The sequence below is a fragment of the Pleurodeles waltl genome, chromosome 5 (genome assembly GCF_031143425.1).
Source record: "Pleurodeles waltl isolate 20211129_DDA chromosome 5, aPleWal1.hap1.20221129, whole genome shotgun sequence".
Lineage (NCBI taxonomy): Eukaryota > Metazoa > Chordata > Amphibia > Caudata > Salamandridae > Pleurodeles > Pleurodeles waltl.
Window position 1 is genome coordinate 680618553 of NC_090444.1, and position 15243 is coordinate 680633795.

The window sequence follows — 15243 nt, forward strand, 5'->3', positions numbered from 1 at the left end:
CCTGACTCATTTCCACACTGAATAGCATCTGATGGTTATCCACATTTACAAGACATGCATACAAGCACATTAATGAAAGCACGTCTTGTGATGTTCACACAGAGGCCCAACTAAAACTAAAATAGCCAATTCGCAGACATTGACACACAGGCAATAAGTTAATGTATTAAGTTGCGTAGCCTTGCTATCCTCTATTGACGCACAACCTGCTCAAACTGGGTAATACTAATTTGCATTCCAAAAGTTTGGGTATCCATTGCGTCAGTGAAGAGTGTTCATCCGTTACAACAACTGGAGTATCATGGTCTGCAGTAGTGTGATCGGCCACATGTACCCAAATACTGGAATGCACAATGGAGGTGCAAACGGCCTATCTCTGTACACTTACAGCTGTCATTTAGTATAAAAATGTGAGAAATTACACAAACCCAGTAAAAGACATGAATTTTGACGCAAATGTGTCAAAAAAGACGCCTATGTGTCAAAAATCACCACATATGCGTAGAAAAATTACGCTCACAGCCATGATACATCCATTGGCCCGAAGCAGTAATTCCTACACTGTACCCAATTAAATTGGTCATCAGTGCTAAATATTTTAAACTATGGATGCGGGGTCATTTTTAAGCATTTGCGTCAAAACAATTTGTCGCATAGACTGTAAGCGTCATAAAACTTTGATGCATCATAATAAAAACGCACCGCATTTGAGGCAGGAAGTGATGTAATAGGATATCATGTTTACAGAATTGGTACAGTGGGTGTACTTTCACTTTCACTTTGCAGCCTGTGATTTTTCTAGACTGTGTGGCTGTGCTTAGAGTTTTGTCTCCTGTGTGCCATCCTATTTGTCATCTGTTTTATTTGTAATTGTCTCAGTTGTTCATTGTAAGTGTTTATTTGTTATATTTGGTGTCTAATTTAGCCTTTGTACTGTTGGGAGTCTGCTGTGGGTAACGTTAGTTTGGGGGTAGTTGGGCTGTTTGGAGGGTTACTTTTCTTTCCTTTTCCTTCCACCTTTCCCTTTATTTTCCTCTGTACCCTTTATTTTTACTATTATTTTTGTCATGTTGGGTAGGCCACGTCTGGGGAGAATGAGTGAGGAGAAGGTGGGGGCATTCATTTGGCTGGTGCCACTTCCTCCCCTTGATGATAAAGGCAGGTGGCGGGGTGATACAGGGGTATCACAAAGAGATGTGGAGGCTCCGGTGGTCAAAGGTGTTGTACCATCTGCGTCATATCTTCAACACACCGTGCAACGACCACCAACTGAAGCACCGCTGGGCTGACCGTGTTGCCAGAGAGCAAGACCTGCTGGACCACGTGGGTATTGTGATTGGTGGCCCTGTTGGTAAGTACAATTCAGAGTAATGTGCACATTTAAATGCTCTGTAGTGACAGTAGCAGATTTGTTGATATGCTGCAAACAATGTTTTCGGACATGTGGAATGCAAGTTAAACATACAGTGGCCCTGAGTTATACAATAATTGCTACACATTACTGTCATTTGTTGACCCACAGCTGCACTAACTTACAAAACACAACTGGATCTTGTAAATTAGTGCTGCCTTCACGTCAATAGATGATGCTAATGCAGCTCAAACATATGTTTTATCCATGGTCTGTGAGTGTACCAGGAAAGAGATGTTTTTCATAGGCTAAAGCAAAGAATTAATGAGTTCCCCAATTATTTTGAATACATGTCTGAACTGTATTCTGGCCCATACGTACCAATTTCTTTCTAACCTCCGGTAATATCTTAGGCTGATAGTTTGACTTGATTGTGCCACAATTAAATTAGGAATGGATGCCATAATAATGCACACGGGTTCATATCTAAATGTTTGGTGCTACTTTCCATAGCTGTAGCGTATAGCATGAAGCAAATGGTTCAAATTGAGGGATGACAACTATCCCTGGCCCACTGTTCATTGTACCTGTGTGTTTTAAATTGGTCTTGGGCACAATAGCTGGAACAGAGCTAATACATTTCCCATCTGTGTTACTCTATAGCCATGCACTTCTCATAAGTTACAGGGTCATTGTGGGATACCTGACATTGGGGAATGCATGGTCACAATGTATTACATGCATGATATTGTGCAAGGGACCCCTGACCAATTCCATCATACATATTAAGTTCCCTAATATTTTGATAGTTTACGTTTGGTACACCCCTGCTGATCTGGTGCAGCATATGCACAATAACTAACTTCCCACTATGGAGGCTATCACAGACATGGGTGTATGCTAAGATCAGAAGACCAGCATTCCTGTGACTGCTGCCATTCTGAAGGTACATACAAATTGAAACCTACATCATCATGATTGACGCAGTAGTACATTTGCTAAACCATGTTTCAATAATGTGACAGTGTCAGTTTGCTGTATACCCGCTGATCTCCCAACTTGGCAAATGTAAGATGATGAATGTAGCTAACTGTGATTTCCAAAACATAATATGGGTACACAGGGCAATGAGTGACACATTTCAGGTGCAATGACTACACCTGTGCCCATGCATTCTGTCATGGATGACCACAATATACACTGTCAGCATATCTTTGTTTGTTGTATTAAAATCTGAAAAATGGCCAGTCCATGTTTTGCCTCAGATTCTCACCAAGTAACGCACAGGATCCCTGCCATTATGGTATCATAGGGGGCAAATGTGGCTCAGGGTACAATGTAAATGTAGCATATGTAACCTACATACAACACAGGCCCTACATGTAAGGGACTATAGAAAGCATAATAAATCATGACCTTCAATCAACCCACATGAGCATCACACAGTAACTGATTGTCCCTTAATGCACAAGCCACAATACCTGAGTGACTGGTATTGCAGTGCTCCAGGAATGTGGCTTTGCATGTCTCTCATTACTACAAATGATGAAAAGAGTACACTCCATAAATAAGTCTGCAACCAATTGATGGATCATGTTTGTCACCACATGATAGTTGGGCCACTGCATGTGTGCAGATGTGTGTGTATATCACTCACTGGAGTGACAGGGTCTATACATGTTTGCAGTGCTATGTATGTTGGAGTATCATCATGCCTGAGAGGCTGGACTTTCAGATATAATGTCACAGACAGTAATTTTATTTGAAAGTGTTGTACAGTGCACAGACATTGAGCACATTTCACCCTTGCATGCTTTACAGGTGGACCTGCCCCTTACACAATTGGTGAAGTGGCTCGATTTGTGGACCCAGACATATCCAGTAAGTGTTGATATTTCTGTTCTGTGTTGTGTTTGCAGCTGTTGTGTGATTGACTCCTGTGTGTTGGGCACATAGCAAGGTATGATGTGTTGGCACATGATCTGATATGTTACTTGACTGGAGTTTTACTTTTTTTCATATTTGAGTTGGACAATCAGTATCGTATAGTCATATTTTGGGATTGTAGTGCAGCCCTGTAGGCATGGCCATGTGACTAGAGTGACATTTGTTGTTAAATGTCTTGTAAAGAAAATTTAGCAGAGGGCCATTTTCATGATTTAGTCAGCAAGTCATACCCTGAATCTCACAGAATAGGGATGTCAAAGTATTACCCACAGACTTGAGCCTCCCTGTTCACTAATGAACATGTTCGACTGTATGTTTGACTTCCTTGCAGCATCTAGCTCCACATGTTGTGCTACGTGTATGTGGCACTTGTATACAATGTCATAGGTGTGCATGCAGCTCATGGCCAGATGTGTGCTTGCATCTATCTACTTGATGTAGGACAGGTATTAGTAGTATCAAATGATGTTGACAATTGTCTGCAATTACAAACATAAATGTGGATGGGATTGTCCAAGGTTTGTGTCTATCCTAGTTGGACACCCTCCTTACCTGTGGTGGACTGACTAAACCCATGTACAGCTGTCCAAAGCTTGATGTTTGAAAGTATGTGTTTCTTGTCCATCCCCCCTTGAGGCACAGGCTTAGGGTTATGAAATATGTGTACTTAGATGTGATGATCCAAGTGTAGTACACAGATATGTAAATCTGTAACTCATTTGTCCCAACCTAGGACACCCACTCTTGATTAGCAACTGCATACCATCCTGGCAATTCTATTTACAAATCACACATCTTGTGGCCCTTGATTGTCATCCAGAAGATAGTCATTAGTTGGCCTGTCACATGTGGAGGACTTGCAGCATTTGTCATGTGTCTAATGGCTAAACAATGATGCTTAGATCATTTAAGTTGGTACACATCTTTTAGAGCATTGCTATGCTGTTAGATAGGACATGTGTAGGCTGTGTTGGCATGTACTTCCTCAGGGAGAATCTGTGATCTGTATGGTGATATGGCCTGTTTCATCTACATTAGATGTATTGTCTGATTCTCATCAGTAGCTGTATCACACAATGATGTACCTAATGTTTGGCTTTATCTTTTTTAACAGCAGCCAATATGGATGCTAGCCAGATCCGTGAATTTCAGCAGAGGGCGATGCGTTACTGCCACATTTTGGATGTGGAGTCTGGGTTACGCCACATGGCATGGCGTTATCGCCAAGAAAGAGACTCAGGGGTGTGGAGGGCATTTGCCCAAGGGGGCCCTTCGGTGTCCACCACAGCCGCCAGCACCACCACTACGACCCAGGTGGCACCGAGGATGCCAGCCACCACTGCAGGACCATCAACTTCCTCAGCTCCTGGACCACTGACAGCAGCACCTGCACCTCCCCCTCCAAGCATGGCACTACCATCTGGACAACCTTCAACAACTGGCACTCAGACCACCCCTGCTGCAGTAATTGACACTAGTGATTTGCATGCTATGTACAGACTGGAGAGGCTGCAGCAGGAGGTGTTGCAAATAAATGAGAGAGTGTGTGCTATTAAGAAGACTCTGCGGAGGGCAAACTTGTGAATATGATACCCTCACCCATGATTCCCTCCCTCCTCTTTCCTGGTTCTTTTAATTAGTGGGTTTAGGGGGTTTAGTGTTAGGTTAGAACAGGCTGTTAGTTTAGTTAGTAGTAGGTGGTTAGGGGGTGGAGGATATGATATTTTTACATGTTTTTTTGTGGGTGGGTGGTGGATGATGTTGGGGTTTTTGTGTATTAAATAAAAAAACAAAAAACAAATAAATTTTTTTTTTTAAAAACAAAAAATATATATATATTTGTTTAGTATAAGATAGTATGGGGGTGATTCTGAGTCTGGCGGGCGGCGGAGGCCGCCCGCCAGACTTCCCCCTCCAAAATACCGCTCCGCGGTCGAAAGACCGCTGAGGGTATTTTGGGTTTTACACTGGGCTGGCGGGCGACCGCCATAAGGCCGCCCGCCAGCCCAGTGTAAAACTACCGTCCCACTAGGACGCCGGCTCAGAATTGAGCCGGCGGAGTGGGAAGGTGCGACGGGTGCAGTTGCACCCGTCGCGAATTTCAGTGTCTGCAAAGCAGACACTGAAATTCTTTTTGGGGCCCTCTTACGGGGGCCCCTGCTGTGCCCATGCCATTGGCATGGGCACTGCAGGGGCCCCCAGGGGCCCCAAGACACCCCATACCGCCATCCTGTTCCTGGCGGGAGAACCGCCAGGAACAGGATGGCGGTATGGGCTGTCAGATTCTCCATCGCCGCCTTGGAGGATCCATTTGGGCAGCGGAAAACCGGCGGGAGACCGCCGGTTTTCCGCATCTGACCGCGGCCAAACTGCTGCGGTCAGAATGCCCTGCGGGGCACCGCCAGCCTGTTGGCGGTGCTCCCGCCAACCCTGGCCCCGGCGGTCCATGACCGCCGGGGTCAGAATGACCCCTTATGTGTTTAGGTTAGTATATGTTGTCCTCCATGTGTCCCATCATATAAGGGGGTTGATGTTTAGAGTTAGAGTTTAGTTAAATGTGATAAGTAAGTTTAGCTTACGGTAGTTAGGGCCAGTTGTGGGTAATATGTAGTTAGGTTAGGTTAGTTAAGGTGTTTCCACTAGTTTTATTATCGTTTTTTACTGTTAAATAAATATTTAAGTACTCCTTTACAGTGTGTGTCATATGGTTGGGGATCAGGGCCTTGGCATGGGTGAAAAGTGTCAATTTAGTATTTGCATTTGTGTTCCATCCTGCATCCAAATCCCAATTGAGCTGTCACATTGGCAGCCACACCAAATCTACTTCTATATGCATCTGCCATCCATTGCACCCACCACTCAAGGTTACTATGGTTCGCAATGTTTTGTTAAGTTTGGATGTATGTTTTCAATCTGACATACTTTGAGACAAGATTTGGTATTGAGGACACTGTTTTACGTCTGCCTGCAGCCTGATGTTCATGTGAACCCTGATAAGGTGAGTGGTGGTATAATCTCATGTAGTACAGTATGCATAACTCACACCTATCATTTGTTACATTGTACAGCCAGATTACGTATTTGTACACATACTCATACATATCCATTCCTGCTGTATAGTGTGTGTGAGGAGAAATTTGAGTCAAATGTGATCAATTTAAATATTGTCTGGAAGAAAAATTTGAAGACAATAATTTTCTGCTTTGACATCCCTTGAAGAATACTTAGGGGCTCCCGCCGCCCGCCTGGAGGGAGCCGCCAAATGACCGCACCGCGGTCAGAAGACCGCAGCGGCCATTCAGACATTTCCTCTGGGCCGGCGGGCGCTCTCCAAAAGAGCGCCCGCCGGCCCAGAGGAAATGCCCCTGCAACGAGGACGCCGGCTCAGAATTGAGCCGGCGTAGTTGCAGGGGTGCGACAGGTGCAGTTGCACCCGTCGCGTATTTCAGTGTCTGCAAGGCAGACACTGAAATACTTTGCGGGGCCCTCTTACGGGGGCCCCTGCAGTGCCCATGCCATTGCCCAGGGGCCCCGCGGCACCCCCTACCGCCATCCTGTTCATGGCGGGTTTCCCGCCATGAACAGGATGGCGGTAGGGGGTGTCTGAATCCCCATGGCGGCGGAGCGCGCTCCGCCGCCATGGAGGATTCCCCCGAGCAGCGGAAAGTCGGCGGGAGACCGCCGACTTTCCGCTTCTGACCGCGGCTGAACCGCCGCGGTCAGAATGCTCGTGGGAGCACCGCCAGCCTGTTGGCGGTGCTCACGTGGTCGGTGGCCCTGGCGGCCACCGGCCGCCAGGGTCAGAATGACCCCCTTATTCTGTCCAACACAGCATTATACTGTATAGTTTCTAGTTACCTCAGAATTAACCCTCAGGAAAGGCAGATGATGGTACAATCCTGACCACAGTGCATAGTTATCAGCCCACATTTTTTCAGGGAGTTGTATTGACATTCTACGGGCATTGACATTAGGCAAACATCACTAATCTCCCTCACGTTTGATGTGTCACATTACACGGAGACAAAGTGGTTGTGTAAGTGCTATTTATTTTAAAGTGCTGTAGTGCTATATTTACATAGTCCAGGATTGTGAGTCCATTAGTGTGACACCTTCCATTGTGATCTTACACAAGTGCAAAAGGACATGACATTGGACATGCTGGGATGAAGTAGCATACAGTGCAGAGGGACATGAATTGCCAATGAGGTAGTGAGAGACAATCACAGGGCATAGTGACAAGGTAAACAGTGGGTTGGAGAACAGTGCTTGTGAGCAGCTGTTGCAAAACTGTCATGATTCAAAGCACAGGACCTTGGCTATAAGTGGCCATGTGGCAGGGACTAGTGCTACCGGGGACTCTTACGGGTGAAGGTGATCTCTTCCACGTCTTCATCTTCTGATGTGTGTGTTGTCTCCTCTGCCCTTGGTGATGGTGGGTTTGAAGGGGCCACACATACTTTAATGTTTGAAGACGTGGAGTCAGAAATCCCGGTAGCTGCCAACTATGGGGCTATTAAGGGAAGTACTGCAGCAAGGAGGAGCTGCTGGTTCTTAAGGATAGCAGCTACATCACTTTGGTAGGCAGCCAGGTCAGCCCGAGGGGGTCAATATTGTATTCGTGCACGCGTTGAAAGGTTTGTTGTTGGAGGTGTTATGTCAACCCTCTTACTGCTGTGCTGATTTCCTTCACACTTTGTTGAAGTTCTTGCAAGATTGATGTTCGCCCTTGCATGGCTGCTGCCTGTTCTGCAGTTGACATCATGCATGAACGCACCCCCTCTAGGTTGGCTGCCATATTTTGCATCCCCACCCGCACCTCCTTAGCCAGCTCCCGCTTAACTCCAACTACAGTCCCCTCAAAACTGGTGCCACTGTCATCAGAGTCCTCAGCTGGGTTGGAGCTAGCAGGTCGTACAATTGGGGTGGTGGGAGGGTCCTCTGTGTTGGCTGCTGTATCTGTGCTCCTGCTTGCAACTGAAGGTGGGGTCTGGAGGGTTCCGAGGACATCTTGGAGGGTCTGCTGGTTGATGTTTGTCAGCTCGTCATCCATGTCATAAGGGAAGTCCAGGACAGGCTTATCCACAGGAGAGCCATCGTCCTCTGCAATGAGATATAGTACAATTAGTGTGTCTGTCTTGTGGCATTTGTAATGTGACATGCCTGACTTCCTATTAGTTTTACATTGTGATATTGGTTCCTGTTCATTGTTCCTGTCTTTAATATTAGCATTCTCCCAGGTCTATGCCCCACCTGCATGTCACATGTAGTGTTGGCAGTTTGGGGGATTGTCTGTGTCACATCCTCTAGGTGTAGGTTCTGCCCAAATTGTATGTTGCCACCTTCTTGTCCTACTCAACCCTCCGTCTACTTCCATTCTCATGTTATGGCCTTGCACTGGCTGCAGGTGTTCTGATGGCACTTGCACCACACTTAACAATCTGGAACTGCCCCAGTCTTTGATATTTCACTTCCAGCTATATGTTGCTGAGACCTAGCATATACTATGTACAGCATTGGCATGACACACTACAGATGTCAGCATTGGTAGTGTGCAATGTTGATGTTGGGGAATGTGTGCTACATTGGATTGCACTGATGGTCCTAGCAGTGTTCCATTTCCTCGTCTGACTGTGTGGGTGTATTTCACTAGCCAGTTACATATGTCCTCCCCCTCAGTGCTGTTGTCTGAGCAGTATAACAGTTGGGATGTTGCATGGTGTCATTGCAGCTATTGTGACCGAGGCACAAGGTGGACCCTGACATATGCAGCATGGGTATGACATTACTGCTGTGTACCTCATAATGCTTATGACAATGGCTGATGTTTGTAGCGACTACGGACTTTTACATTTGACTGGTTTAGCACATTTTTATTGATTACAGGGGATTGATAATGTTGTCATCCTGAACCCTCTAATTTGGGTGTGTTTGATCCATGGGCACGTAACTGCCATTAGCTACTTGACCTGCACACACAGCAGAGGTGGTAGTGGCAACTGTTGTCAATGTTAAATTCCACTTGTGGATTTGGCCGGAGACTGCTAATTGAGCCCTAGTTCATGAAGGGAGAGTACCAGCTGTCATGTGACAGCAGGCCAGTTTTACTTTGTACACTACCCTCCTGGACTGGCTTTACCTTTCCATCATCCTTGGCATGACAGCATAAACCAATGCAAATGTTGTTGGTGTAGTGTAGGACTGTGCCCCAGGTTTCCTCTGAACAGCCCATGCCCCCGTTTTGAGCATCTTTGCCCATTCCACTCCCTGAATATCATGACTTCCATGCATTGTGTAGTAGGTAGGTTCCCCCCCGATTACAGTTTACAAATAACCATTTTAGTTTCCCATGCCACTTACCCTGCATCTGTGTTGTCTCCTGGTAGTTTGCGCTGACCTGTCCTTGAATCCCTGTGATGATCTCCTCAGGGATGATGGCTGCCACTATCTCCTCCATGTGGTCCAGGGCCTCCTGTGGTGCTGGAATCCCACCTCCAGTCTGCAGTGCTGCCTTCCTGTTCCTGGCCATCTTTTCATTGGTCCTCGCTTGCTGTCATGCCAGCATTTCTTGCACTCGATGACTGTTCTCCGTACTTCTGCCACACTGTTTATCTCGTCAACAATTTGTTGCCAAATTGCCTCTCTCCTCCCAATTGGCAATTTAGAGGTGACAAAAAGTTTGGTGATGATCGTGGAAAATGCCCTCCTGCACCCCTGGATTTCTAATGAATTTCTGAGAGAGACCCCAACATTTTATCCATCTACCTGGTGGACTACAATTATTCAGAATAAGACAATCTCTAATTATTACTACTTTCACTACTTCAGAGGGAGTGTCCCTTTCGAAGAACTACTGTGGAGGTGTGAGGAGTTACTGTGGATACTCGAGTGTTGAACACTTCATGTGGATTGAAATATTATTTTTTTAGACTTGTATGTCGTGTGTATTGAACTCCTACTTCTTTATCGGGCGCTTCGTGCTACTATGTTTTACCTTTTTTTATTTTTTTTCGGTTGCCGCGCGAGCCGTTGAAATTGCTCTTTGGCTCGTGCTAGCTCCAATACGTTAAAAATGCAACATTGCTTGAGGTATGACAGGGAGAACTGCTTGCTTGCACCCTGTTTTGTAAAGCATCTCTTGAAGAATCCTATGTCACCGCGACTGCTACGAAAGGAAACAAGATCCATTTTCCACACATTGGGGCTAATCCTACATCATCATGCCTGCTATGTGAGACCTCATACAAAGAACAACAGTTTGAGGCTAATTGTAGTCTACCGTTTTATCTGTGATAGCAAGACTACCATAATAAATCAGCAGTATAGCCTCTGCAACCTCTTCAAGCTGACGTGTACGCTAACACGCTGACATGCACACCTTTCTGACAGCTAAGCAAAATACAATACGCACGCCTACCATCATTGATGAACGCACTGCCTAGCGCAACGTCTTTACACTGCTGTGTATGGAGACATGCACACCCTTGACAGCTAGGTAAAATAAAGTGGAGATTTTTCTTCACAACTACCAAGATAAAATATATTGAAGCTACTTTGTGTCTGTGGTGACACACACACCAATTTTGACAACTATTCTTTTATATTCAATCCAAAACAGTCACTCCAGACTATCATATTCTGAGACGTTAATATGTTAACATATATGAGTTTATTTATATGAGTTTATTTACGATTAAATGCTCACATTGATCACACTCATACTGTCACCTAAAGTTTGATTGGCTCTGAAATAAAAAATATGGTTATTACCATTTTTTAAAAATATTAAGTATTTCAAATTTCTTGAGCATTATCATAGTGATATCTTAAGCTTCTTACTTAAACACCAAAGTAGTTGCAAAGCCATGCAAAATGTTACTACACTTCCTTTCTTTCTCTCATCCCCAGGTGACCCACCATTACCCTGGTTAAAATAGAAGAAAGTATTTGGTCATTATGCCCATGTAAGAGGGACATCTCCTAGTGCCGAGAGAAAGACTTCCTTGCTTCTGTATTGCCAAGGTTCAGATGTAGAGAAATTTTTTAAGCACCGGCCTGATCTTTCTGAAAGTGTTTCTTCAGGGATAAACAAATATAAAACTTGAATAAAAAAGTTGGACTTGCATTATCATCCCGAAGTCAGTACAATACTGTACAGTACTTAAAAGCTATCACTTTGGGAGGAGAATGCAGTGTCAGGAAGAATCTGTGGAGCAGTACATCACAGAATTACTCTGTAGGGAAATGCCTCCCTTGGCATGGTTAGTCCCTGACTTTTTGCCTTTTGTTGATGCCAGTTATGATTGAAAGTGTGCTGGGACCCTGCTAACCACGCCCCAGCACCAGTGTTCTTTCCCTAAACTCTACCTTTGTTCCCACAATTGGCACAGCCCGGGCACACAGATGAGTCTCTTGTAACTGGTACCCCTGGTACCAAGGGCCCTGTGGCCAGGGAAGGTCTCTAAGGGCTGCAGCATGTATTATGCTACCATGAGGACAGCTCACTCAGCACATGCCCACTGCCTCCCAGCTTGTGTGTGCTGGTAGGGAGAAAATGACTAAGTCGACATGGCACTCCCCTCAGGGTACCATGCCCTCAAGTCACTGCCTGTGGCATAGGTAAGTCACCCCTCTAGCAGGCCTGACAACCCTAAGGCAGAGTGCACTATACTACAGGTGAGAGCACAGTTGCATGAGCACTATGCCCCTACAGTGTCTAAGCCAAACCTTAGACATTGTAAGTGCAGTGTAGAAATAAAGAGTATATGGTCTGGGAGTCTGTCATTTACAAACTCCACAGTTCCATAATGGTTAGACTGAAATCTGGGAAGTTTGGTATCAAACTTCTCAACACAATAAATCTACACTGATGCGAGTGTGGAATTTATTGAAAAATGCACACAGAGGGCATCTTAGAGATGCCCCCAGTATACCAGTCCAATTCCTAGTGTTAGGCTGACCAGTTCCTGCCAGCCTGCCACAACCAGACACGTTTCTGGCCACATGCGGTGAGTGCCTTTGTCATTCTGTGACCAGGAACAAAGCCTGCACTAGGTGGAGGTGCTTCCCACCTCTCCCTGCAGTAACTGTTACACCTGGGGGTGAGCCTCAAAGACTCATGCTTATTGTTACAGCGCCCTGGCATCCCAGCTAGTGGAGATGCCCACCCCTCCGGACACAGCACCCACTTCTGGTGGCAAGTCCGGAGGAGATAATAAGAAAAAAAGGAGGAGTCACCCACCAGTCAGCACAGCCCCTAAGGTGTTCTGAGCTGAGATGACCCCTGCCGTAAGAAATCCTCCATCTTGGTTTTGGAGGATCCCCCAATAGGAATAGGGATGTGCCCCCCCTCCCCTCAGGGAGGAGGCACAAAGAGGGTGTTCCACCCCCCAGACCTAAACACAACCCTAAATTCAGTATTAAGGGGCGACCCTGAACCCAGGAAATCAGATTCCCACAACCTACAACAAGAAGAAGGACTGCTGACCTGAAAGCCCAGCAGAGACGACAACTGACTTGCCCCCAGCCCTACCGGCCTGTCTCCAGACTCAAAGAACCTGCACAGCGATGCATCCAGTGGGACCAGCGACCTCTTAGGACTCAGAGGACTTACCTGCACCTGAAGGACAAAGAACCTCCTGAGGACAGCGGCTCTGTCCAGAAACAGCAACAAAATTGCAACAAAGAAGCACCTTTAAAGAGACTCTCACTTCCTCCAGAAGCGTGAGTCTTAACACTCTGCACCCAACGCCCCTGGCTCGAGTTCAGGGCAACCAACACCGCAGAGAGGACTCCCAAGTGACTCCAACGACGTGGACACCCTGAGTCGACCTCCCTGCACCCACACAATGACACCTGCAGAGAGGATCCAGAGGCTCCCCCTCCGCGACTGCCTGGTAACAAAGGAACCCAACGCCTGGGCCAAGCACTGCACCTGCAGCCCCAGGCATGAGAGGAACCACCTACCAGTGCAGGAGTGACCCGCAGGAGTGGCTGGCCCGAGAAGCCCCCGTGCCCTGACTGCATCGCCAGAGCAACCCCCGGGTCCCTCCATTGTTTTCTATACAAAACCCAACGCCTACTTGGCACACTGCACCCAGCCGCCACCGTGCCGCTGAGGGTGTGTTTTGTGTGCTTGAGTGTCCCCCCTCCCCTCCAGTGCTCTACAAAACCCCTGTGGTCTGCTCCCCGAGGATGTAGGTACTTTCCTGCTAGCAGACTGGAACCGGAGCACCCCTGTTCTCCATAGGTGCCTATGTGTTTTGGGCCCTCCTTTGACCTCTGCACATGACTGCCCTGTGTTGCTGGTGCTGTGGTTTTGGGGTTGCCTTCAACCCCCAAGCGTGGGCTGCCTGTGCCCAGGAGACTGACTGTGTAAGTGCTTTACTTACCTGAGAAACTAATCAAAACTTGCCTCCCCCAGGAACTGTTGATTTGTGCACTATGTCCACTTTTAAAATAGCTTATTGCCATTTTAACCAAGACCGTGTACTACTGTTTTAAATCAAAGTTCTATACCTACCTGTGTGAAGTACCTTTCATTTTATGTACTTACCATAAATCTTGAATCTTGTGGTTCTAAAATAAAGAAAATATATTTTTCTATATGAAAACCTGTTGGCCTGGAGTTAAGACTTTGAGTGTGTGTTCCTCATTGATTGCCTGTGTGTGTACAACAAATGGTGAACACTACGCATCTGATAAGCCTACTGCTCGACCACACTACCACAAAATAGAAGCATTAGTATTATCTCATTTTTCCACTATCAACCTCTAAGGGGAACCCTTGGACTCTGTGCACACTATCTCTCACTTTGAGATAGTATATACAGAGACAACTTCCTACATTGGTGGATCAGCGGTGGGATCTAGGACTTTGCATTTGCTAAACTACTCAGCCAATACCTGATCACGCAACAAAATTCCACAAGTTGTCATTAGAAATTGATTTTTGATTTTTTTCTATTTTTCTAAATTTTTAAAAGCCCTGCTAGGGCCTTGTGTAAGTCCCTGTTAGCATTTCTTTTGAAGTTTAAAAGGTTTGTAAAAGTTAGAATTTAAGTTCTAGAAGTAGTTTTTAGATTCTTAAAAAGTAGTCCCAACTTTTACAGTGATAATGAGTCAAACAGAAGAGACAGTGGTGGAACACAACCTCACACCTTACCTGCATCTAGGGATTTCAGAGTTAAGGTCTCTCTGTAAGATAAAAAAGATAAAGACTGTGTCCAACCCTACCAAGGCAAAGCTCCAGGAGCTCTTCCCAGAGTTCGCAAGGGACCACCCCTCTGATGTGGAGGCTACTCCTTCAGATGGAGAAATTAGTGAACAGGAGGAAGAACTCACCACCCCTGGTATCACAGAACCCTGACTCCACAAATCATACCCAGAGAACCTGGTTCTTCCACAGGGGAGACCAGTGCCTCTGTAAGAATTGAGGGCATCCTCAATGAAGAGGACATCCTGTTACCCAGGATGGCCAAAAGATTGGCTTTGGAGAAGCAGCTCCTAGCCATAGAAGGAGAAAGAAAAGAGATGGGTTTAAGTCCCATAGATGATGGCAGCAACTTATAGGGTCAGAGAGAATACTGGCATCCTAAAAGTCCCAAAAGATACTGTAACTAAATATGAAGAAGGTGATGACATCACCAAGAGATTCACAGCTTTTGAGAGGGCTTGGGTGACCAGAAAAGTAAGCAGATCTCACTGGGGAGCTCTCCTTTGGGAAATGTTCACTGGAAAGTGTAGGGACAGACGCCTCACACTCTCTGGTAAAGATGCAGAATCTTATGAACTCATGAAGGCTACTCTGATTGAGGGCTTTGGATTCTCAACTGAGGAGTACAGCATTAGGTTCAGGGGGTCTCACAAATCCTTGAGTCAGACCTGGGATGATTTTGTTAACTTCTCAGCCAAAACACTAGATGGTTGGATAACTGGCAGTGGTG